A 24,792-nucleotide genomic window follows, 5' to 3' on the forward strand; every position below is an offset into this window, starting at 1 on the left:
GCTTCTATTTAAACAATACCTACAATTTCTCTCTTTTTTTAAAATTAAAAGACAAAGACAAAAATCTGCACTGTACTCTAGGCCTGCGGATAACGTCATGTAGGCCTGAATTCGTTCCTCAAGTTAAGCTTCGAAAAGAAAATGCTGCCTTTGTTTTAGATTTTTTAAAATAATAATGAAAAAATAACTAAAATAATAACAGAGCAGGGTTTTTACTGCAGTTTCCATTTTAAAATAGTCTATTCAATATTAAAACTGTAAGGCAGACATTTTCTATTAATTAGCCTTCATTTAAGAGTCTGGCCTGTACTGTAGCTTAGTCAGCTTCTGTTGGGCCTGTGCACTAATAGATAATTGTTTCTTTATTTTTATGAATTAAAAGGAAAACACATAAAAATCTCTGAGTCACTTAAAGTCCTGTTAAAGCAGCAAAATCTGAAGAAAAAAGTCTATATGTTATACAAACCTCAGTGGTTTATTTTTACGTAATTAAAAAATATAAGTCCCCCTTTTACAATTTCCTCCTCTGACACTACCAGACTGATATTAATTCAAATGAAGCAACTCGTGTAAATGTCTAAAAACAGGATAAAACATGTGTCCTGCTTTAATTATATACATGTCTGAGCATTGCGTCAAAGTTAAGAGCTTTTACTGAAAATATAATGAGTATAAAAACAGAATAAATTCACTGGAGGCAAATGTAAAGTCACTGTTCTCTTTATTGACCACATATATATTTACACAATGTACACACACAAAGTTTTACAGCATCAAATGACACCTCAGGGTATTTATCAACCTACTCAGCCTTTACATCAAGACTCAATATGGTGGGATAGCTCTGACTTTTAATATAATAAAAACAAAAAAAGAAAAACCATGACACCAATTTGTTTATACAAGACAGCCCAACAGGATCAATTACAGTCAACCTGGGTGTATTTATTTGGAGTCACATATCAGTTTGCATCAATTAGCATCATTATTTATTTATTTAAAAAAAATAAATAAAATCACTTAAATTCTTGATATATTTAATACATTAATAATTAACTCACAAAACACACAAGCTGTTTTACAGTGAAAATTTGAAAACACATCTTTAAAAAAAATCTCAGTCTGTCTTTATCATTGTCTTTTCTTTGGATTTGAAGATGATCACCTTTACATGTGTTTGCGAAACGTCAGAAGCAAAATAGGAACTGTCCTTTACAAAAAAATGACTGAATGAAAATAAAAAAAATAACAAAAATGGTGAAATTGGTCCAATCTGAGCCCGAGTCAAAAGTTGTTCAGCTGATCAGGGATTTTCCACAACCACCAATCTGCAGAGAGACAAGAAGACAGAAGAAATTAGTGACAGAAAACAAAGCAAACACACAAACAACAAAACAAAATCAGCTAAACTGTCATATTTCTTACAGCCAGGATCATAAAAGCCAGTGAGACCGTCTCAGACACACCAACGCTCGAGCTCTCACAATGAATAATCATGACTATGTGTCACGTCACGGGACTGACACAGCAGTTTTGGACTCAGATAGAAAAAAAGGGGGATTGACTGTGGAGCAGAGATACAGAAGGGACTCCCTCCTCATGACTACCAATATCTGTCTGTGTTTGAGTCTACACTCGCCCACCTCTGACCTCTGAAGTCTAGAGAGGACACGTCGTCAGCAGGGAACCCCACAATTATGCCTGAGGGGAAACACACACACACTAAACACACTTCTGCTGTCTGGTTTTGCAACGTCACGACTGAAGATAAGGATCCCACCAGCAGCAGAGATAAGGGATTTAATCCTAATTTGACCTTAACTGTGATTATAAATGAAAACCTGCTGCTTTACATTTGGACTTCTATCAGCTCTGAAATGACTTCAGGTACATTTTCTTCTGTCTGTGAATGCCTCATGCAGAACAGACTGATGGACAGTAAAAATGAAGGTGTGTGTGGGTTGTGAGGAGGAAGAAGAGGGTTAGTTATGATTGAGGAGATCAGAGCTGGACCACAGTCCCTGGATAGATAGCAGTGTTTCAGACACTGGGCAATTATGAGGGGCCTGTAGGGCTCTCCAGGGCTCCTCTACTGCCCACGCTGTCCCAACAACCTGCTAATATATGCAGACTGCAGTCCTGTCTCCACACCACACACACTCTCTTTACCACACAGAGAGCAACTTGCAAAGAGTGTAATATGATCAAATACATACATTTGACTCTTTACTCAATAAAAGCAGGAGTGAGGGGAGTAACAAGATTACTGCATCCCTAAAAATGACGTAACACTGGGAGACGAAAATAAAACACAGATACAAGAGGTCAGAGGAAGTGGATGGACCATTTCCAAACATGACTTATGTTAGCATTCCTTCTCTGCCTCCGCTGTGCACTGCCACAAAGTCCTAAAATAACAGAACTTTTATCTTTGTGAGAAAAAAGGGATCTTTGTCTCCTCCACGCAAAAAAAATCTGTTGTCCCTAATTTAACTTTTCTTTAACATGGAGAACACACATGCAGCAAGGTGCTCCATCACAATTTAAACCTCTCCGTTCTTTATTCAGCAAACATGTTCAACTGTTTGCCTCCATTATTTTAAAAACATGATGATGATGTTGTGATTTATAAGTCACATGAGGACATGTTAGCTGAAAAAAAAAAAATGTGTAGGTTTGATTTCAACACGGGCAGGAGGACACATACAGGGGTGTGGGGTCCTCCACCAGAAAATTTTAGCATCAAACACTGAATTTTCTGCATTCTAAATAATTCTTATGCACCAATTTGTGCTTTTTCTGCATCAGTTCAATGGTGTAAAATGTCTTAAATTTTGTCAAAACTAAAAGTCCTCTGCTCCTGTCATGTTGTAAAAACTGAGAGTGGTGTGTCCTCTGCATCTCCGCCGAAATCTACACCAATGAATCCATGAATATGAGGATAAAATAGGGAGTGCTGCTCTGAGTTAAAGCTCTGTGTAGTTAGTTGTACTATGGACTTTTACACTGAGTGAGCTTGTTGCGTTTTATCTGTATGAATCCATGAATATGTTGAGTTGTGTGACACGTTCTTATTTTGTTGTCCTCGCTGCTACGAGCCACCAAGTGACTAAATTTGGGGGCCACAGTAAACTGAGGTGGGCCAAATGTAAACTAATGTAAAACAATACATTAAAGGTAATTTAATTTATAAGAAGATATTAACAGAATGAAAATATGTAATTATTTCTTTAAATTGAATACACAGTCTGTTCAAATCGGGATGTTTGTGAAGCTGTAATGTCACGTTGGTGAAGGCTTGCAGTATGGGGAATTTTTTTTTAATTTAAACTATGTTTAGACAGGAAACTCACCGACTATGTATCCATACACTCTAATATTCCACCATTCTTAATATGGCAATAATATGAATTTGATAGGAGTCATGTAACCACATATTCTGCTCTCTAGCATTTTCTCATTTTTAAGATTATTTTGGCCTTTATTTGATAGGATGGTGTGAGTGTGAAAGGGGTAGACAGAGGGGATGACATGCAGCAAACGGTCGTAGGTCAGAATCGCACCTATGGCCGCTGCAGTCATAGGTGTACCTGGGTGGCTGCTCCACCAGGTGAGCTACCCAAAATGTATAATTTTCTGATTAAAGTGTGAGCGATATGCTGATATTACTCAGGATTTAGGAGCATTCTTTGGACGTGCATACAGCCCATTTGGAATTAGTGTCTGAACACACGGCCTCTTGCCTGTTTACTGTCTGTTCTTTGTGCTGTCATGGATGAGTCGACACAAACCAACTCGGATCAAGGCTGGAGTCGAGATGCATGCCCAAAATAAGAGCCGACATTTCTGGTCGGAGGCAGAAACACACCTACTTTTAAATATTATGAAAGACTTGGATATCAACAGGTTTTTGGATGTGCTAAAATATCACAATGCTGAGCTTATGAAGAAGGTGGTTGAAGGAATAAAGGCAGGAGGATGTGTTTGCGCGAACAAGTCCGCCACTAGTAAGAAAACTAAAAAAATCCTATAATGATGCAAAGACAAAAAATGACACAGCTGTTCCACTTTTTCATGTTTTGACTTGATAACCGACATGTTAGGGCACGTTAATCTGAGTTTGAATGGCTGCATGTATATGGTTTAATTAGTTGAATATAAATTTGTATTGGTCATATAAACACCTTAGTAGGAATATTTATCTGAATTAGGACAGAAAACCCATGTACACGTAGTCATTGAGATGCACGCTAATTCTCCAGGGAGACATGATAACTCTGTGGCCACCTACAGGGGATATTTGGTGGCCACAGAGTAATTTTTGTGGCCACGGCCCAAATGTTGAACCCTTTAATGTGTTTCAATCAGAGACTTGAGAATTAGAGACTAGAGGCTGGATTTACTTGACGCCTAACTCCCTAAAGTTTTGGCTTGACTTAAAACTTCACAATAAAAGCACCTAAGTCTCCAGTTTTGACAGGTTTGACAGGAAAACGTTCAAATGCTGTGTCATTTCTAACAGTCAGCAGTAAGAGACCTGAAAGACGAGCATCCTGACCCATCAATTTTTCAATTTTCTGCAAATACTTGAAACTTCACTTTGACCTTAACTCGTCCCACAGCTCTGCCTTTAAACTATTTCTCCAACACAGAGAACAGACTTGTCCACCAAATTCTTCTTCTCTCCCGCTCGACAAGGTCGGCCTTTAGATGATATTCTCATGGTAACGAGGTAAATCTTTTCCACGGATCAAGAAGGCAAGACAGAGAAAGTGTGTGAAAGAGTTGGAGAAGTGGAGAGGTGTAAATGGATGCAGAAAAAACTGAATTTGTATCCGTGAGGAGGGTGTGTGTGGAGGGGGGGTCTCCTGGACTTTAACCCCCCCCCCACACAACACACACACACACACACACACACACACTCTTATGCTGACATTGTGTCCGTCCAACAAAGACGTCCCCACAGCCCCCTCATTATAAATACATGTCATTGGATCACAGCTCGTCTGAATCCCTGAGTCTGCTGCGCTCTAAGTGGCCGTGACTGAGCCCTGAATGGGTGGCCGAGCGACAGCTATACCAATAGAGCCAACAGTGTGTGTGCGTGTGTGTGTGTGTGAGCAGAGACGACCACAGCCCCCCAGCCTATGGGAATGAAAGCTTCTCAGCAGGACAAGGTCAGAGGTCAGGCTGTCTGTTACATACACATATGTACATACACACACGCAGCTTACTGGATATTTGACGTGATGCAGAGAAGAATAAAAAAAAAAGATAAAATTATGATTTAAAAAAGCTGAATCCAGTTGAAATGTTGTAACAGTTTATTGCTGCATGTGTGAAGCAGGTTCGCTTAAATCTGGGGCAATAAGTTTCCTGCTGCCTCAACAACAAAGCCGCATGAATCTAGTCCTGGCTCACTTAGAAGGAGGGAACAAGGTGTGTATATTTGTGTGTATGTGCGTGTGTGTGTGTGTGTGTGTGTGTGTTAAAAGAGCTCATCCTATCTCGTTTTGCAGGGGAAATGCGAAAGTGTCTCTATCCCTCTGGAACCACAAACCAGGCCACGGTATTGTACTCTCATTCCTCCGTCTCTGTCAGCCTCTTTCTCTCCCTCCCTCTTTCTCACTATCAAGGCTTCTATTTCTGAGTCAAAACTTGCATTTCTCTCTGGGTATAACAAACTATTCCACACTCTACTTTCGCCGGAGTTTTGAACCCCCAGAGGTGTGACCCGGACTCGACTGGAAATCAATAATTAAAACCAGCAGGTGCGTTAAATATCCACATGAAGTTACCTCTCACTTGATTGGACCAAATAATTGCATGCTGCTGACTGGGTGAGTGATGTGAATAAAAGGATGGCTTACACTGTTTAACTCTACCACTGTGTGTTCAGTATGTGAAACCATGATGTGTGTATCATGAGCAGATTGCCTGGCCTCATTAATGCAGAGCTGCAACAATGAGCGGAGCACGCGATGGCGGCTGCCCATGCTAATCATCTCTGCTAGCCCGCCACTTTGCAGCACCTTTGCCTATATACGTGTTTCCTCCCCCCTCACTAGACGAGGACCCCGAATAGCTGCCCGCACACAGTGCCTGATGGGAAACAGAGGCAGGAGGAATAGTCTCCCGTCTTCTCCGTGGCATCTCTGTGTTTCTATTTCATTTACATCAAGCTGTCCACTATATTTAAATGGCAGATAGAGATATGCATGTATCTTAAAACAACATAATGAGGTAAATGATTTAGCTGTATCAGATTTAGTCTGTTACAGGGAATTTTTTTAGATACAGGATGTCTACAGGGAGAAACAGGTTTTGAGGACCTTTTTAATACCACTTTAAATTTAATTTAAGACTAAACTTACGATGCGAATACACACTAAAAGTGAAGATTTACAGTAAGGTAAAAAGCTAAAATGACAGGGGTGATACTTTGTGCTCACTGCACAGAAAAGATAAACTATCGATCAGGCTGCCAAGGCCTTATTTAACAGTAGACTCATTGCGTGATTAAACGCAAAGACGGGCCGAAAACAAGAGCATTGCATGCATTCAAACATTTTGAAGAGCTTCCTTTGTGCTCAAATTATTTTTCCAGCAGCACAAATGATGTGACAAAAAACATTTAAGATCCATCCAATCTGAATTGGACACCATCTTTGAAACTAAAGGCTATAAACTCTACACACTAACCACAAAACCTGACGACAACCCAACAAAACATTTTACATCTCTTGCAAAAGCAAACAATTTTTGCAGGACTCTTCAAATTCGTTTAAAAAGCATTGTTTTGTTGCCTCAATACAGTGCACACAAACCATCATTTCAATAACAGCACCAATATGCACTGATGGTATAAATGAAAAACACTTGTACAGGTAGGGCATAACGTTAGCAGCTTGCAGGTGTCCAAATGTTATATTATATAATATTCTGAACACCATCAATACAAATACAGTAAGGGGGGATTTTTTCCCTCAAATGCTCATACCTACTCTCCTCAAACAACAAAAGCACAGCGGAAGAAAACAAAAGAAAGAAAAGAGAAAACAGCTAAATCTTGGCATCCTCGTGGGTCTGAGACTTCATCCTCATCTCTCTGCCCAGTATTGGCCTACATTGTTGTCCAAACCAAACGTTTACCTGTGGCCTAGTTATAGTGAGAAGGTAGCTCTGATTTGTAGGTGAACTCATTATCTAAAATTGTTTTCTCATGTCGAAAGGAAGTTGGCAAAATAGTGTTGCAATGTTGAGACAAGTGTTTACAGTTTTCCAAGAAGTGTGTTATTAAATTACAGACTGAGTGTAAAGCAGAGGATGTGCACTCAGTTTGGCACACCTGGTGCATGCACTGGCCACAGGTGTGCTTCAAGAATCACTGTCAGTGTGTAAGCATTAAGACAATGACTGATTATTCATTCTGAGGTAAATGGTGTAATTGAATCAGATTTGGTTGGTTACAGGAGAATAATGTTTTTAGACTTATTCTCACCATGGAGAGTGACCTTAGAGCTGCATGATATGACAGAGAATCTAATGCAAGCAAGAGCATGCACTGAATTTATGTCCTCAGTTATCATAAAAATTCAGAGTTATCTTCTTCGAAAAACTGCACGTCGTGAGCTCAGAGTTAAAGTCAAAGTTCTGATGAGTAATCATTGCAAATACAGTTATAGGTCAGTTCTTCATGATGCAGAAATGGTAGTTTAAATAGCAATTAAAGTCTTTTTTTTCTTTTTTTGTCTTTTGCCTTGATTTGACTTAAGGTGAAGGTGGGAGGGGATGCAGCACGCACATGCAGCTGCAGCAAAGGGCAGCAGACTGGAATTGAACCCATGGCTGCTGTGGCCAGGACATTGCCTTTGCACATGGGACACCCACTCTGACCACTGAGCTACTAGATGCCCTGAAACCTTTTTTTGAGGTGCAAATTATACTTATAGTTTTTCTTAATTTTACACACACAAAAATGAAACACAATGCACATGATTCTGAAAACTTGAAGCTCATGTATCAACACGACTCCAGAATGCTGAACTGTAAGCACAGTTTTTTCACTCAAATGTAAAATCTAAACCACAATTTTTTGCAAAACTCAAAGCAAAAATCATATAATTTAGCACACTTTGTTCACCTGGAAAACACTGGCCTTCAATATGCCACACCCTAATTACCAGCTGGTCTCACTCATGTCTCATGTGTTCAAACTCAATCAGCAAAACACTCAGATTATATGTCAGAGCATGAAAGAGGCCTCAGGTGACTTCTACTGTTTCGGGTAAAAATGGAGCAGCATGGAGAGCAGAGAGAAGGGCCTACCAAAAAACATTTCTTTCTGCAGTCAGTTCATTTAGCTGAACATTTTACTGTATTACTGTAACAAATATTTGCTTTGTTACCTTGTCGTATTTCAGCACTGATTCCATCATTACATCCCCAGAAAGACTAAACATTTTTCTTACTCTAGTGTTTCTGATTTTACTGAAAATATCAGTTCAATTTTTGTGAGTTTTGCAAAAACAGGTAACGACTGTGTTTTGAAAATGGAGCTCATTAGATAGACAAATGTGCATTGTATCCTGTGCTGATACAATGATTGTGTCAATGCTATATTTATATGATACAGTCACAGTATTGTATTACAATATGCAACAGTCTTAGAACTGTATGAACCAAAAACGCAGCCTATTTTGGGACAAAAAGCTAAAGATTACTGTAAAACAGGGAAAAGTTAACATTTTCTATGCAATTTTTACACACTTGAATATGTAGCATGGCCTCCTAAAGCCAAAACATACAGTAATACATAAGCAGTATTTTCATGGTAGTGTTTTGAATCGATCACACCAGTGTCAAATTGATGATCTGTAGATTCATATGACAGCTGTGTGTAACATTTTGGTGGACAGAATCAGTTTTGAGAAGAGAGATCATGCTTTTGACTGCAGTGTTTCATTTTTAAAAGAGCTTTGTGGAGTTGTGACAAAATTCCCAACTCTTTTTACTATTGTATTTTTTTTTTTTTTTTTTTTTAAATTGAGCTAGTTTCAGGAAATGTGTTTAAATGATTGGGAAAAGTCTAAAAAAATCTGCTGCAGAGTACAACAATCTGAGTCCTGTACAGCATATGGTTCTTTACTGAATGTCCAGTTGTGTGAGAGATCTGAGACATAAAGAGATAAAGCGACTGAGAGCGAAAACACAATGAGGAAAAATTGTGAAATGGAGAATAATGGAAAGCATGTGGGACAAAGAGAGTGCGAGAGAGATGTGAGTCTCAAAAAAGTGTCAATGCCAGGCTTCCTTTAGGCATGAGTGAGAAACTATGAGGCCTGGTGGTGTGTGAATGGCTCGAGAACACACATGCAAACACGCACGCATACTGCAGGCACAAACACACACACACACACACACACACACACACACACACACACACTCCCCACTGAGCCAGAGCCTGTGCCAGTCAGACAGGTCTATGGGTCTATTGAGGGGACTGGGAGGGAGCTGTCCCTTTCTGTAGAGCTAATGAAGCCTGCACCCACAGGCATAAAGGAGTGGAGAGAGTTAGCACTGCGCTCCTTCACCCATTCACTCACTTCCTTCCTTTACACCGCTCCTGATGAGGTAATGCTTTCTCTCTTAAAGGGACACCATAAGTAATGCACCTTTACGCATGCAGCTCTTTACGACTACGGGACGTGTCGAAGACAAACTGTTTGCATGCACGATGCTACAAAGGAAACGATGAAATGGTCAGACTGGCAATAGAAAAAGAAAAATCTATTTAAACACTGTATCTTTAAAGTGTAAGGCTGGATTTATTCTCAGCCTAATCGCCAGAGGAAAATCTGCATTGTCTTTTTCCCGCAAACACAAATAACATTTGTAGGTTTCATACGTATCATATCAACATTTGTTAAGTGACGTAATACATGAGCTGACTTTGTCACTAAGAGGAGGAGGGGGTGGTGGATGGCGTGTCACCTAGGCGAGGTGCTTTCTAAGCTGCAGACCATATTTGAGACCAAGAAACTACAAAACTGGATGTAATTTAGCGAGTCATTGCTGTGTTCCCAGCTGCTTTCTAGGCAACAAACGTGGGTCTTTTTTAGTGACTCATTACTGTTTTTCCAGCCGCTTTTTAGGCACAAAAAATTGGTTGTTTTTTAAAGAGACAGTGCTACTTTTCCTGCAGGGATTGTGGGCCGAACAGCTTTGTTTTTTTACCAACACATCCCTGCTTTTCCTGTTGGGATCGTGCCCTCCAAATGGGGTGGCTCGATTAGTGCCTGTTTTTACCAACACATCGCTGCATTTCCTGCTGGTACTGTGCCTCCAAACGGGGTGTTTTAAGCCAAAGCAATCTTTGCCCCACCATAACTAAGTATTGTTTTTGCGCCTAATTTAAACACACATTAACCACAGCACTGTTGAAACATTAAGTTTCAACCTATCTGCTACATAATGACCTACAAATGTACACATCTTTGTTTAGCCGAAACCTTCAGTGCCAACATTTTTTCTGGCAATTATTTTGATTATTCTAGATTTTTCTAATTATCAACAAATCCCATAAAAAACTCAAACCAACAGTGTGTTAGCTGGTTTCTGGCTTCCGTATCAAGTGAATTTGTTCATCCTGAAGATACAAATCTTTAAAGAATAAGTCACAAACATATCACTTTATTTTAAAATAAAATCAGAGTAATTTCCTAGGACATCTGGGCACTGTAGTTTTTAGCAAACAATACTCCAACAGGAGTAAACTGGAGCATTTGTGGGGGACTATTTTCAGTTGCGTATTGATACACATTTAATGTCTCATAAGCTTTTACAGCAGCAGGACAGTGTACGTATCAACTCAATGTAAACCACAGTGCCCAGGTTCTTTGCAATGAAGGAACACACCACCCAGTGTGACTCATATTGCTGTTTTTAATAGTTTCGTGACAGCAGTGCAAAAAACACTTTGGTAACATTTTACTTTTTTGCTGGCACTTGTCACATTTCAACAGCTTATTAGTCGAGAATCAGCGATTCAAGTGTTTCTCTTTTTCTGTAGATGTTTAACAGATTATCTTTAGACGTGACAATCCATGAACACACCTCAATAATCTAAGGATATTTAGTTGAATTTAAACAATCCAAATTAAGTGTTAACAGTGCTAGTTACTAGGATGTTGGTCATGTTTTTTTTTGCAGGATTTGTCGACATGTCTAAAATATAACACATCACCAGATTTAAGATGAAGGACACTTTGACAAAACCATTAATGATGTTTCCAAGTTTGATTCAGAGAAATCATGATGGATAAATATATAAATATGACATTTGACTACACGCTCTAAAACCGCACTCTTGACGATTTCCATCGTGGAGACATGTAGTCCCGGTACAAAGCTGCCATCAGTCTGGAGAGAAACAAAGACAGGCACCACGCTGGAGAGCCTGAGACCAATGTGTCACTCAGAGAAGAAATGTCACAGAAAGCAGAGATGTGGGGAGAAAAGGCTTCCAGACAACACAATCGCACTTTCAGCAGGGGAGGTCTGACTTTACGCTGCCTGTCTATCTGCTTGTCTGCTACTCCGCTGCGACTACAAGATGATGAAGGAGCTCTTGTCCAAGTCTACACCCAGTCTAGTCCTCTGTGAACAAACCAGACTGAGCTAACAATAGACGGCCATGCTTATCAAACAGCCTGGCAACTTCATTAGCATCCTGCATGACCCAGAAGACAACCAAAGTGGCCCTACACACACACACACACACACACACACACACACACACACTCATGAGCCAGACAACCCCTTCACTGGCCTTGACCCATGAACTCTAGGGTCCTTTTTCACCTGCTGTAGCAGCATTCATGCTAGCAGGGCTGTCTCGCCAGCGCCCGACTGTTCTGCATATGTTCTCCTCACATTCCCACGCTCCGAGCTCAGACCTCCAGCTCAGGAGACGATCACACTTTAAGCAGTATTCATACGGGACATTATGGAGATCAGCATTGTGTCTGACTTTTTCAGGCCTCATGATGACCACCCGTCTTCAGGACTTTTCAGACGAGGGAAGGCTTTTCTTTCCCTTCTTCCCCCTCAAATTGATGTGTTAATATTCTACAATGCCATGTCTGACTGGCGCACAAAGAAAATGCAACACATTCATCATTTTTTTTTTCTTGTTTGTGCTTTATGTTTGGAAAGCCATGTCTGCAAAATAACGCTCTCATGTCGTTCCTCCCCTTCCCACTATCCTTTGCTTCCCTCTCTTCGATTCCTTCTCGCTAAAGCTGTGTTGTTGATTCTCTTTCCTCGGCACATCAAGGGTAAACTCTCCTCGCCTTTTCCTTCCTCTTCCTGATTCTTTACCATATCTCATTGGCCAAAAGCATCTTCGCGTCTCCTCATTGGCTGCCATGACGGACAGAAACAGTGATGCGGCCAACATGAGGCTTCAGTATAGTAGGAGCGTTTAAGTGTTATTGTGAGAAATGGGGTAGAGCGTGTTCCTGCTCTCCGACAGATAATGTGACAGTCAGATGTGGAGGGGTGCGACGCTCGGCGGGGTTTTTGCGTTCAGATCATGTGAGAGAGACCTTGAGAGGCGTGCAAAAGCCTGTGACTGAATTTGCCTCGCCGCACAGCATATGGACACCCCTCATCGCTCTATGCAAATGGCCGAGACACAGACACATGTTCACAAATGCAGACAAACTACCCCCCTCCCCTCCCGTCCCTCATTAATTGTTCCTCCTAAAACCAGACACCCCCCCCTTCTCAAATAATAACCTCTCCACTAACACCCCCCACTCCATCTTCCCCTTATGAGCGACCCCCCACCCCACAGTCTAGACCCCGCAACCCTCTCTCACTCTTGAACCAGACGCCCCAAAAATCCCCCCTCCTCCTCCTCTCTCTCCTCTCCTCAGCTCCCACGACCAGCAGACAGACCCTATGATTCGCGTGACCGCCATTTTGCTGCCCACAGTAGAGCTAACTGTACAGCAGCTGCCTTGATGGGCGAATGCAAATACGAATGCTGCTTTGTTGCTCAGCCGCTCAGACGACTCTCATCGCATGAATTAACGCCCCCCAAAAACAAGACCTGCTCAATCAAATGCGACCATAAAACAACGCACTGCCGAAATGCAGAAATGTGAGATATTCATTTATACAACACTTCAATCCTCTGACTGCATAAACGGCTCCGAACGTCACCACGAGATCTGCATGTTCAATATATTTGAGGTTATTTCAAAGTCTCGAAGAGATGACAAGCAGCTCAGGCGTCCCTCATTTTCCTTTAACTGGTTCATTCTTGGGAAAAAAAAGCATCAATATGATACTTCAAAGCTCCACTGTTCTTCAGGCGGCAATTTGTGTTACACCGCCTATTTATATGTTTCATATGCAGCCCTTTTCTAGCAAAATCAGTCACCCCATGATTTGTTTAGCGCCATGGTAACCAGACACCCATGTGCATGAAAATGAGACTATTATGGTCTGTCTGTCTGGAGTTTGTTGGGCCTATGGATCCCTTTTTAATTAGAGTCTGTGTGCATGTCTGAGCTTCTCTGTTTGCTTAATGCTTTCATTGGTGCATTATGTATGTCCGTGTGTAAAAAAAAAAGCATGCGTGACAGAGCACTATCTGATTAAAAAAAAAAAAAAAACGGCTCGACTTAATCTTTTGTACAGTGTCACATTTGCATCCGAGGGAATCACATGCAAACACCATATGGTGCAGTAGGACCAGACTCTTGATCTCGCATGCACCCAACATCTATCAGACACATTTCAGGGTGCAAATACCCCAAGAGGAAAAACAAACGACACCAGATACACTTTAAAAAACATCGCTTCACTCCTTGCACGCTCGCCACTACGGCACGTTCACGGCAGCAATTATCAGCGCACGCCAACGACATGATGGTTGGAGGTTATGCAAATGCAATTAGCCTCGATTTGCATTCGACAACAGCTAACGGATGCACAGATGGCAGACAACAGAGATGCGCCCGCCATCTTTGGCAGAGGGGAGAGAGTGGCGGCCATTTTGTCTGAAGCTGTGCCCATCTGGATGGAAACAACCACGCTGCATTGCTGTGACGACGGCAGCAGTTTGGGAGCTGTGGGTGCACACTGCTGCTGCTCGCTGGCTTTCAAGGCCAAGCATATACAGTCCTTTCATACACAGAAACAGAGCTCTCTGCTGTGGGAAATGTAAAGAGACTAGTTCTCTCACATGATTCTAAATGTTCAGATCTGAGTGGCATCTTTTCAAAACATCTTAGTTAACCTGTTAACTTCCAAACACTTCCTGGTAACATCTTTTACAGCTGTAATCAGCATCCTAAAATGATCCCCTCTGATCGAAGCAAGGTGCAAAGTTACACACACACATGCACACTGTTTTAGGTAGGTGATGAGAGCACACTGAGAGTCATTCACAGAGTGGAAAATGTGGAGTGCTAAAGAGAGATACTTGCCTTTTTACCATCTCCACTACAAGGTGGGAAGGTCTCTTTGCTCTGTGATCGTCTGCCCTCTTTGCTGTGCTGGAATTGAATAACAGGCATCACGAAGGTAAAAAAATTAAAAAAAAAGATCATGCTTCATATGCCAGTGTTTCTGGTTTTAACAGACAGCTCACCATAGTAACAGCAAGCCAAGAGTGGAGGAGAAAATAAAGATCGTACTGTCTCTTTGTCAAATGTAAAAACTGTTTGGGGAATAAACAACGGGCGAGTCGAGGATGGAGAGCCAGTCAAAAGCAGAACTCCCAAACTGGTTTTTAAACAGCCAGAGGCAGAAGGTGGGGGATATGTCAATCTTATGAAGGGGAGAAAAAATCAAGAGAAAGGAATATCCCTCTTGGCGGTCTCTCAGCATTCTGGGTATTATTTGGGGAGTGATCCCCTTCAGCAGAACCACACACAGCCAGTGGAGTTCGGGACTGAGGTCCAGTCTAAGGAGTCGGGGCTGCAGCTGAGAGGGCCACGCAGGGCCTGTCCTTTGGAGGTCTGCGGGCCCCTAGGCCACAGACTAACACAGGAAACCCCACTCAGAGCTGTGCAGGCTCTGTGTTTGGTATTGATTTCTCCTGCATGCCGGTAGCTCCAGAGGTGCTTCTCGCCTTCGGGGACCTTCTCCATCCTTCCCAGCCCACTCACTAGCTCCCCGCTTGGGCTTCGCTGGCTCTGCTGGACCCCTGGATGGAGGTACGGGGCCACAGGAGGAGAGGAGGAAGACGAGAGCCCGTGGCAATGATGATGAGCTGCGCCGGGTCTCTGAGTTCAGTCATCTACCAGCCTTTATCCAGCCTTCCAACCACCCACCCTTGTTTCCATCTGAAAAAGGGAAAATAGAGTGTTTTTCAAAATCTCACCTTTGGCATTCAGCATCCCTCTGCTCAATGCAAATGCAAATGTAAACACTAACACTTTGATTAAAAATATGTGGGAAGAAAACGCCAACTTGCTCTTTTGTAACCTGCCCCAAGGCGCTCGCTGCTATACAGAAACAAATAAAAAATGCTCAGCATGCTGTATGAAACAGACACATCCATCTCTGTTCATATTCTAAAATGTTTTTTTCTGGAAATCATTCACATTAAAATTATTACGCATAACACTGTTTGCTATTAACATTCATTATGTTTAGTCATTTCTGCATGTCTTATGACTGACACAAATGAAACAGCGAGCATGATGACGGTTTTGATTCAAAACAAATAATTTGCATGGATTCCTTTACTGCAGAGAAATTTTCTGAAAGCATTCTGAATCCTGTTATCATGCTAATACAACATAGTCCTTTATGTGTCGCTTTGTTCTTTTCTATAAGAAAAACGAATTGCAGGGGCCTCCTTCAGTAACCGTGCACCCACTGGCCCCCATTTCTGTAAAAAAAAAAAAAAACAGCAGCAAAGACACATTCAGCCCAGTGTGGTTTGCTGGAAAATTAATAGGACATGGAAAGCAACGGGTTAAAGTGGCTGAGGTCAGTTATGGGATGGTTTGTTTGGGAGTTGGCTGTTATGTGCATGTTTTCATCATATAATGGGGGAGCGCCCAGAGTAGCCCCTGGCTTGGCCTATGCAGGGGAGTGACGTGGGGTGAGATTGGGTGAGCCGGAGGAAGATTCAGACACAATGCCCCCATTGAGAGGGTTCAGACATGGGTGTTAACTCCCCATTCCTTCACACACAATAGGGCCCCCCACTAGAGCCAGCGTAGGGGACAATGTTGGTTCAGGGCAGCCCTCCACCCAGCAAGAAAGAAAAGAGCTGCATTATCAAGATGGGAGGAGAGGGAAGGATGGATGGGGGGCAGGAGGAGAGGGACGGGACAGGAGATAGAGGGATATGTTTGTGTATGAGGAGGGGAGCAGAAAGGAGCCCTGTCTGTGACCCATGGCTTTGGACTTGAGGAACAAAACAGAGACTAACACGTCGTAGCAGCATCAGACATCCTTAAATACCAAACGTTAAGCACTAGGCCTACTCAGTATCATCATTACTCTAACATTAACAAGATAGTCATCATCAGCCTGTGCAGTACATATGGTCAGTCTAGATTTCGTCTGCTTTCTCTTGGCTCATGTTGCTCATCTTACTATTTCTGAGGGATAATTCAACATTAAGCCAAAAGGACAACAGTTGGAAATTAGCCATGTCACATATAGCCAACACAGATAACATTTTCAAGAAAGGAATGCAGCGCTTTTATCCAATCAGGAAATTTCTTTCATATAATATAAGCAAGACCATTTTAAGGACTGATCACAAAAGTCTTGTTGAAAGTGTTTTAACTTTCAATATGTGTACAATGTACGAGCACTCCAAGGCTAAGAACAAAAACAGATTGTCCAGTAAAATTATTGGGAAAGAGCAGAAACAACTGGGATGTGAAAATAAAACGCAACTGGAACTAAATTCCTGGAAAGAATTGTCTCTGATCCTGTTTAAAGAATTCATAAATTCTTCACATTGGAAATATGTCTGTTATTGTTGTCTGTACCTACTGTGCATGTTATGTTATTTATTGTATGTATTGTGAATTGATTATGATGTGTCCAGGTGAAGCTGGAGGCAAATGTCCATATTTGTGGACAATAAAGAATTTTACTGTAATTATATTATACGGGCATATTTACTAGGGGTGGAGGAAAAATGGATACAGTATAGTATCCCGACCTTTTTGTGTGGCAATATCGTATTGTTACACTGACGCCAAGTCTCAACATTTTTGTTATAGAAATTATTATTCAACCAAATACAAATTCAACTTTTGGTTGCCTTCTAGAATAATATATTCAATTGCTTTATCAGTCCACTACATACATTTCGATGCAATAAAAATGACTGTAGTGAGATGCATGGACTCTGCATCTTAAACATACAGTATGTAATTTGCCACCAGGTAGGTTCTCAATCAAAACAGTAACAAGAGATGGACTTTGATGATGTTGTGAAGTCATGTGGAATCATGGGAGTTGTTGTCTTCGCTGTTTTTGTGTTTGGTTTTGTTTTTTAGCCCGCCAACACCCCCTTTTTCTGAGGTTTACATTTGCCTTGTTTTTATTCTTATTAATTTATTCTTATCAATAGCCAATGAGGGAAAATACAATGATAATTCAAATAATCATAGTCATAAACAAACTAGGAACAGAAATGTACTCAAGAGTACAGAAGGACACACGTATGTGAGCTACAGCAACAACAAGTCCTGTGTGTTTTTTCTAGTGTCTAGGTGTGTAAGATGAGGTATGGGTCAGGGGTTGGGTTGTAATATGAAGATGACTGTAGTGAAGGGGCAGTGTTTAGCTCATCTGCAGATTGAGAGCCAGACTGGAGTCAGATATGAGAAACGCTGATTAAAGTCCATGATTTGATTGTTTTGTTTGGCCGAGATTTGCTGTAGTGAAATATGTTCAGTTGTTTTATGGAGAGGAGGTGCCCTTGTCTTCATTATTACAAAACCACCATTGCCGATGAAAATCCATGACGACTCATGTTCACAGACGAGTTTATGTAACAAAGTTTCTAACGTAACATTAACTTGGTATCCTCCTTCCTCACATCCTTCCTTCTCATATCCTCTGGTCAGGAGTGTAGGTTTCCCTGTCTTTGTCTGGTTACTTGCTTCCCAGGACATCTCGGTGTGCTTATTTGTGGCAAATAACCCTGCACGGATCAAACTCTACAATGTCTCTCTATGATTTGTCTTTGTGTCATCGCCACTTTTCTACTTTTCCAGTAGATCTTGAGGTTCCTACTGTAGTCAGAACAAACTAAGCCACTTTCATAAGTTGGCGAGCCCCAAGGTTAGAGCCTAATACGATGAAAAGGACACATATGAAAAGGAGTTTATGGTCCTCCCCCATAAAACACCTAATTTCCTGCATTTGTATCTCAGTGTTTGGTGTAAATGTCTTAAATTTAGTCAGAATAGAAGTCATCTGCTACTTCAGTGTTTCTATTGTTGGGGGTGGGGGCATATATTGAAGGAGACGTGTCCCCTGTGTCTCCCTGGAAACCTACGTTCATGTATCTGGTGTTGTTTAGAGCAACTAGATGGTTGAAAAGGAATGAGGCCACAGACAGGTGACCAGATAAAATGCGTCCTTGTACCTTGAATAAAATTACAGATGTCTCTGGGTTTGAACATTGTTGGAAAATTTGGAATCATGTAAGTAGAAGAAAGCCTTTATTGTCATTGTACAAGTACGACAAAATTAGGAGTGCTACTTCTGGTCAGTGCAATTTATGCACGTAATAAGACAAATCAGACAACAAACACTCATTCAGTACAGCTCAACAAAATATATACCATAGGTGTAGTTGTTTTTAGACATTTTAATGTGACCATGTTACATAGTATACTTTTAAGTGAGCATTTTCTAGAAACAGATGAAGACCACAGACCATATAAAAAATAGTAAATAGTTTCTATCATCATATAAAACTTGAGGATGTCAGAGCATCTCTACACCATCCACATCAGTGATCTGTTGGTTAGAGCTACAATGATCATTCAATTTTTGATTAATTGTCAACTATTAAATTAATCGCAGACTCATTCAATAGTCCATTAATCAGTTTGAGGAATTTTTAAAGAAATAAATGAAAAAGAAATTCTGATTTCAGCTCCTTAAATGTGAATATTTTCTGGTTTCTTCATTCTCTGTGACAATAAACTGAATATATTTGGGTTGTAGACATGACAAGACATTTGAGGATGTAATTTCAGGCTTTGGGAGACACTGATCAACACTGACATTTTATAGACCAAACAACTAATCAGTTAATCATGAAAATAACCAACAGATTAATAGACAGTAAAAATAATCATTAGTTGCAGCCTCACTGCTGTGAGATGTTGCTGCCTATTTTACAAAATAACCCTGAGCACCAGTTTCAATGTTTGCTGCACATACCTGCAATGTTCTTGGTTTGATTTCCACCAGTGACCTTTTTTTTGCACGTCATACCCCTCTCTCTTTCACAGTTTCCTGTCTGCCAAAAAATAAATCTAAAAAAGAAAAAAAGCTTGGTGCATGTTGTGCTGACTGACACGCAGGGATGAAGAGAGTGATGTATTGGCAACAGTTTGTAAAAGCAGCAGTATTTTCTTAGACCAGCAGCTCCACAATCGTGAACAACTTTTCCTCTTAAAGATGAAGCACGATTTGAAATGAAACACCAACATGTATTTTGTACATTTCAAAGGTTTCACTGAAGCACACACCCCGTTTGTGAGGTTTGATACAGTGTCTGTGAATGAAATGACAGATTGGGGAGTTTATCTGCAGCCTTTAATGGCATCATGTTTGCAGCACGGAGCAGGAATCGCATCCTCCAATGACTTCAGCATTTTTTTTAAAAACATCTTAAGCGTTCCTCCAAAGACCGTATAACAAGCATTTGCTTGTTCGCAGTTGCTTGTTATATACTCTGCGGTTGTAAAGGAACACTGTTTTGGGAGTGAAGCTGACAGTGTTAACAAGCCGTTGGTAATGTAAGCGTATAAGCTTTTATTCCACCTTCCTTCTCCAGACAGGTAAAATCTCCTCTGGCTAAACAATGAGGGGGTTCTGCTTAAAATATATAAAGGAAGCTATCAGTTTGTTTGACGCCATGAGGCGGTATAGGTGGCGAGGGGAGGAGGGGGGCTGTAGGGGTAGCTGGAAAATGTTTATGGAGATCTTGTGTCTCTCTGGGAGTCTAATAGAATCCTGTGGCTGGAGTGAGAGCTCATTGTGCCGGTGTAAAGGATTACACTGGTAAACTGGTAAAACAGGGGAAAGAGCCCAAACACTCTCTGCCTCCTATGGAGAGGCAACGAACCATCGAACAATGAGAGAGGGGAGAGTATACTGCAAGCTGACTCATTTCATCAACGGAGGAAAAAAAAAAAAAAGAAGAGAGCGACCCAGAGAAAGTAGTGCGAGAGCAGAGATAGAGGAAATAGATTAGGCAGTTCATATTCATGCATGTGCACAGAGAGAAAAATCACCTGGAAGTGGAGCGAAGGATGGGGAAAGAAGGGGAGCAGAAGGGGCTGCATGGACGACAGTTTCAGTAGTAGAAGGTAATATGGGGAAATGATGTCTGTCTTGCTTGTCTGTCTGCATCCTGAGTGACAGTTTACAATCTCTGAGGCAGCAGGCAGGCCCAGCAGGTCGGCTCTTTGGCTCCATACAATCCCTCATTTCTCAACCTATTTTTTTTTCTCTTTCTCTCCCTCCACCTCTGGCTCTCATCTGTTTCCAGCCATCTCTAATCTCCACCACCACCACCAGCTGTCCTCTGCATTTTGTCTGCATCTTAAAATAATGTTTCCTCGCACTGTTCACAGTTGATCACCTATTTATTTAACCATCATCTACATAATCCGTGTGCTGTCACAACATGTGAGTCTGGATTTTTTAGACATGAAAAATACCTAGCAAGCATGGGCGGATTATGAAACAACAGGCCACTGGGCACAGATATGCAAAGGGCCCCACCACCTTTCCTACACAGGAAGAAGGCAGACAGACCAGTGTTGGTTTGGCGTCTCTTTGGGGAAATATTGTGTCTTTTTTTTGTCATTTTGTGTCTCCTTGTGGTTGTTTTGGATCTCCTTTGAAGTAATTTAGTATCTTTTCTTGGCCATTCCGTCGCCTTGAAGTCATTTTGCATCTCCTTGTGATTGTTTTGTGTCTCTTTGTAGTCAATATGTGTCTCTTTGTGGTTGTCTCACCTGTGTTTGTAGTTATTTTGTGTCTCTTTGCAGGTCCTTTGCATCTCTTTGTGGTCATTTCAAGTCTCTTCGTACTCATTACGTGTTAATGTGACATTTGACATTTTGCAGGTGAAAGCCTGGGCCCCCCTGACAGTTTGGGTTCCTGGGCTCGTGCCAGTAGGCTCGTTCAGTAATCCATCCAAGCTAACAAGTTTTAGGTTTCCTCATACCGAAGCTGCACAATAATGATTTCTGCCAGGCCCCCTGCTCTTCTTTAGTGAGCTGGCTTTGACTCATAACCACAAATGAGCTGAATGACTCTCTCTCTCTGCACCCGGCCACCCGTTCATCAGAAAACTGTTAACTGAGTCTCCAAAAATGTGCCCTTCTTTCATGCTTAAGCAGTGGATATGTTTTGAGCTAATATTTCAAAGAAAACAGCATCCAGGTTCTCTACCTTAGCATCTGTTGTAATGTTGTCAAAAGCAAATCTATACATCTTAATTTTGAACACTTGAAATGGTTTCAGTACTCATTTTCCGCATTATTGATACACCGGTACCAGCTGCACTTTGTCGCTTTCTTTAAATGTTGCTTACCACAGTCATTCTGCTGTTTTCTGCTAAAGTTGCTTTCCTGTTATAGCCAAAAAAGTTGGGACACTGTAAAATGTAAATAAATACAGAATACAATGATCTGCAAACCCTTCACGACACATATTCACTTGAATATTAGCAACACTCAGTAAGCGTAAATGAGGACACTAATTGTTAAGGTTTTGAAAATCAAATTTATTTGTCAAGATTTATTAATGGCACCCCCGAAATATTTAAAACTGTGTGGAAGAATAGGCTGAAATCCCATCTAAACACTGTGAGAGATTAGTTTCTTTACGCAGGACTTTATATCAATTTAAATGTTAAAATTTCTTTATCAGCGTAGTTTAATGGAGTTAATACCAGGTTTTATATGAATAGCTGCATTGGAAAATTGTGTATTGGGAAAAAATTGACATGTCGAATACTTCGAATCGGGGTTGTATTTATTGTTTAGTAAAAATTTTAAATTTCATGCCCTCAAGGTCAGATTTTCCCTGTGATATTAGAAATGCAACCCTGTCTCCTAGAAATTACATTTGTACGTTACTAAAATCCTTTTAATTACGTTGTTGTGGCAACGTAATAACGTTTCTTTCAGGAAATGAGTGTAGCCCCCAGAAGGAAGTGTTTGGGGAGGATGGCAGGCGTACAAAGTGCAAGACCTTGAAACCAGAACTTAAAACTCCTGTCTTGGGCGACAAAAGCACTTTGGTAAAGGTTAGGTAAAGATTGTGATTTCGGTTAAATGTTGATTAAAAAATAGTTAAAAAAAATAAAAATAATAATGCTGTCACTACGGGTGGATACTGTGCTGCAAGATGGCTTATTTTGGTGGACAACAACTGACATATGCACAGAGGGATCACTGAATAGGGTCTAGCCTAAGGCCCACTTGGCCTCCACCCGCAAAATGTCCCTCAAAGAGACATGTATTGACCAGGAAGAGACTCAAGATAACCACAAAGGACTACAAAGAGACACAAGTTATTATAAAGAGATGAAAAACACCTGCAAAGACACACAAAGAGACTTGCAACAACTATGGACAGGGGTAAAACAACCACAAAGAGACACAACGTAACACAAAAGGGGCAAAATAACCACAGAAAAAATAACTATAAAAACACAAAAACAAAGGGACATGAAGTCACAGAGAGACAGATGTGTAATGACTACAAAGAGATGCGAAACAACAACAACAAAAAGAGGCTAAACAACTATAAAGCCTGTGTGTCTTGCTCCTATGTAGGAATGGTGGTGAGGCCTTTTGCATGTCTGTGCCCAGGGGCCCACTGTCTCATGAACCGCCCATGGAAATACATTGTCAGTAAACATTTTGCTGATGCGTTCAGTATCAACATTTTAGTGAGTTCTAGGAGACAGGAATGTGAAAATGGTATCGAGTAACGATATTTTTTAAGGTGTTGTATCAACGTTAGAAATTCCAGAATCATGACATCACTAATCTGTTGAGAACACACCCACAGAGGTTTCACTGGAGTTAACACAAATTTCGGAGGCTAAGGAAAATCCTCTCCAGCTTCTGATGAGCACGATGACCCCCGTTTATTTCCCACAGTTTACACGGACAACACGCAAGTAAAGTGTTATTCTCCTCTCATCTGCGGCTCAAATGGAAACCACACTGAGCATAATGCATCATCTGCATTCTGCAACCTGCCACGCTGAAAGACTCCTCTCTCCTCTGCGCTCTCTTCATCTCTGTTCCTTCAAAGGCTGCCGAGGGTGCATTCAAACAGCAGGATACACACTCAGCTAACAAACCTCATTAAGGGCCCATACACACTTTCTCAATGCTAACACTAGCTGTCACACATCCCCTCTCAATGCACACACTGGTGGCCACACTGGCCACGACAAAGCATCTTTACAGAGCTAATTAGAAGGGTCCCCCTCTCTATTTGAAACTCATCTGAATAGGAGGGAAGATGATAACGAGGAGGGGAGAAGGAGATAGAGATGGAGGGACAGGCAGGAGAAAGGGAGAGAAAGAAGAGAGGATGCTTGCTAATGTAGTCAAAGAGGTAGCAGTCTTTCACAGGGTGGAATTAAAGCAAGGAGCTCAGGCAGGCAGGGGGACCTGAATTAGTGTGACACCGCTCTGTGTAGGTCTGGTGCAGCGGGGAGGGAACGGAGTGCTGCACCGATTTGATTGGTGTGCCAGTATCTGGAGAGAGATAGAGGGAAGGAATGGGTGTGACACCAGCTTCATGGGGAAGGCAGCAAAAGAGCAGCTGGATGGCATTTCAGAAAAGCTGCGTGAGAGACGCTGCTCTTAAACATGAAGCGATTAAATGAACTGGGACGAGCAAAACGCAAAGAAAAGCAAAGCAGCAAATAAACTAAATAACTGTGTGACGCTTTGCTTTGCTTTTTGTTTGCGCGCTGGTTATTGTTGCAAAGAGCACTCGTTTTTTTTCTGATAAAAGAGATGGTGATCAGTATTCTCCGCCTCTGAAACATCGCCGTCGTCTTTCAGCTGCTTATTTCGAGAAGGACAGAAGGTCACACTGAGAGTTCAGCTCCAAAAATATTCCTCCAGAGTTGCCATATCTTCCTCCAACCCTCCTCCATTTCATGTTTAAATTTTTCTTTTGTGTGTCCTTGAAGCAAGCTGTGTGTGTGTGCGTGTGAGTGTGTGCGGGCAGACAATGCCAAGTTGACAGTTAGGGTCTCGGATCAAGCACAAGGCCAAGTTTGTGTCCACAGACTGAGTGAGAGGACTCGTCAGCAATTACAGAGGTAAAATATATATTGCATGATTTCACCAAATAAGCCTCAAAATTTTTGCATCAAAGCATAAAAAATAAACAGTTAGTATGTTTTTAAAAAATCAACAAATAACACTATTTTAAAAGTGATTGTTTTTAAATTTAACAAGAACAGAATGCACCATGTAAGCTATTTCTAATTTCGCAAAAAACAAAAAA

General features: G+C 41.2%; 1 long non-coding RNA gene across 5 annotated transcripts in view; it reads right to left on the reverse strand.

The window, feature by feature from the left end:
* Positions 1 to 704: 704 nt before the first annotated feature.
* The window catches only part of LOC117271840 (uncharacterized), a 36,776-nt gene continuing 12,688 nt past the window's right edge, over positions 705 to 24,792 (reverse strand). For all 5 annotated transcript variants that reach the window (XR_004502914.2, XR_004502916.2, XR_004502918.2 and 2 more), the window contains exons 3-4: positions 14,502 to 15,362; positions 705 to 1,328 (exon numbers count right to left, since the gene is read on the reverse strand). This is a non-coding gene — a long non-coding RNA (uncharacterized LOC117271840). The remainder of the gene's footprint in view (positions 1,329 to 14,501; positions 15,363 to 24,792) is intronic.

Source organism: Epinephelus lanceolatus, chromosome 12 (assembly GCF_041903045.1).
Source record: "Epinephelus lanceolatus isolate andai-2023 chromosome 12, ASM4190304v1, whole genome shotgun sequence".
NCBI classification, from domain to species: domain Eukaryota; kingdom Metazoa; phylum Chordata; class Actinopteri; order Perciformes; family Serranidae; genus Epinephelus; species Epinephelus lanceolatus.